Source organism: Siniperca chuatsi, linkage group LG15 (genome assembly GCF_020085105.1).
Source record: "Siniperca chuatsi isolate FFG_IHB_CAS linkage group LG15, ASM2008510v1, whole genome shotgun sequence".
NCBI classification, from domain to species: domain Eukaryota; kingdom Metazoa; phylum Chordata; class Actinopteri; order Centrarchiformes; family Sinipercidae; genus Siniperca; species Siniperca chuatsi.
In genome coordinates, this window is record NC_058056.1 from 15,022,106 (window position 1) to 15,024,724 (window position 2,619).

The window sequence follows — 2,619 nt, forward strand, 5'->3', positions numbered from 1 at the left end:
CAAAGTTATAAACACACACTCACACTGCATCATCAATCATTGAGCATGCAGACACACAAGACACACTACTGCTAAATAGTCCGTGAATTGAAGCAGCTGAACTTTCTGACTCTTATCCCACACATGCTCGCTGTTACAGATGCAAATGATTTACCTGCTCCTGCTATTTAAAACCTCATAACCTGATTGAGTAGTGAAAGAGGCCTCATACATATTCATCAGAGACCTGATTATTGAAGTTAGATGATTTGTCTCCTCATGTCTGCTTTCAAAATGCTAACACTCTTGTTTTTCCTGTCATGATCTATGCAGCGAAACAGATAAATGGGATCGTAATCATTTCAGGTGGAAAGACATGAATTAATTACAAAAGTAGAAACAAAGGGGAAAGGCTTGAGGCAATGAAAAGAAAACAGTGACACTGATTTATATAGATAAAATGTTCTTTTTCTTTGTGTTTTTTCTTTATATTTAAATGCAAATAAAGATAAGTGAGATTACTGAAATTCAAGTAAGACTTTCTTGTCATTGCTGACATTGTTAAACTTTCTAAAACAGGCAACAAAAAGTGTCATAGTACAAGATGTCTAATTATTTCTATTTAATTGTCCATAAAGAAACAAACAGACAATAAATATGTGGCTGACTGATGGAGAGTTGAGAGCTAGATGTTGTGAGAATTGATTGACTGAATTGATTCAATCCTGATTACATAGCTTGACAAACCTTATTAAGTTTGTAATGTGGATACAGCTTGTAGCCTTAAAGATTTGTTTCATACAATATTTGACACATCAATATTATTATTATTATTCGAAACCATTTAAAATCACTGTGATGACTGTGTTTGACTGTGTTTGATAAAACCACTCAGATAGAAAAATATTGACTGAGTGAGCCACCATGTGGGCAGTAACTATTACTGCAGCTCTCAACATGGCATGAGTATTTGCCAGTTAAACTAGATATAAGCCATAAACTAGAATTACCGCCCTGCGGTTGTATGCCTTGGCCAACCAATCAAGTTGCAGTTTAAAGTGTACTGTGTATTTTTTGGCTAAATGGAAGACTATATTGATGATACATATGTATGATTCCAGTGAATATACAGTACATTGTTGAACTGATTCATGTAGGACCTGGCAAAACAGGTACACATGTATTTGATTACTAAAGATGGATTCTTATCAAATATAGCTACACAAAATGGATGGATGTTTTATGAGTCTGTGGTGGCCAGTGCTATCCTGTATGCTGTTGCATGCTGGGGCAGCAGGCTGAGGGTAGCGGACGCTAACAGACTCAACAAACTGATCCATAAGGCCAGTGACATTGTGGGGGTGGAGCTGGACTCTCTGTCGGTGGTGTCAGAGAGGAGGATGCTGGCCAAACTACATGCCATCTTGGACAGTGTCTCCCACCCACTCCATGACGTGTTGGTCAAACAAAGGAGAACCTTCAGCGGAAGACTCATCCCACCAAAATGCACCACAGAGCGCCACAGGAAGTCATTCCTGCCTGTGACCATCAAACTCTTTCACTCCTCCCTCTAAGTGTTAGTCTATTGACCCTAAGTCACTAAACTGGACATTGGATCATTAACATCACTGCAATACTTCAAATATTGTGCAATATTCTCTGTTTAATACTCCTGTGCAATATACTGTTTTTAATTTATTAATATTTATTAATACTTATATTACTGCTGTGTACAGTACTCATTATTGCACTATTACTTATATTATTACGTTGTATTATACCGTACTATACTTATCAACCTGTAAATCCACTTTTGTACTTTACACTTATTTTAGCTTTTATACTTTATATCCACATTTGTACTTAATTTATCTTAGCTGTATTATAGTGTATTATATTTTGATTGCACATCTCTTATTTCTTACTGGAAATAATTGTTTCGTTGCAGACTTATTTATTATTATTTCTATTTCTATTCTATTAGTACTTCTATTCCTGTGTGCATCGACGTGATAGTGAGCAGCTGTAAAGAAAGAGTTTCCCTTCAGGGATCAATAAAGTATTTCTGATTCTGAATCTAAAATATGGTGCTTTTGTCCTGGCATTTTTAGATGTAAAGCCGCTCTACAAGCTGTAGGTGAAACTCACTCACAGGATCACGATTAGCTAGGCGCACTACAATACGTTGTTTGCAGTCACATGATTCTGATGACGCCCGAAATTCAGAATGAGGTAGGAAGCGAAAGGCAGAATGGACGAGATGAAGGAAAGCCCGTACTGTGCTAGTTATTGTTTACTCATTGTGTCGCCCCAGTCAACATGTGGGTGAAATCTGGAATCAATCGCCCAATTCATTCTTAAATTATGACCAAAAACCTATTTTGAGGTCACAATGACCTTTGAGTCAAAAGTGACACTTATTCAGAGTCCAACCAACTGTGAAATATGGTCACAATCTTGTGTACCATAACTCTGTTCCTGAGTTATGGCCAAAAGTGTACCAAATTTGAAGAAATTCCTTCCAGGCGTTCCTGAGATACCGCATTTACGAGAATGGAATGGCTGGACAACTCGAAAACATAATGCCTCCGGCCATGGCTATCACCGGGTGTTGAGGCATAAAAATCTCTCAAACACATG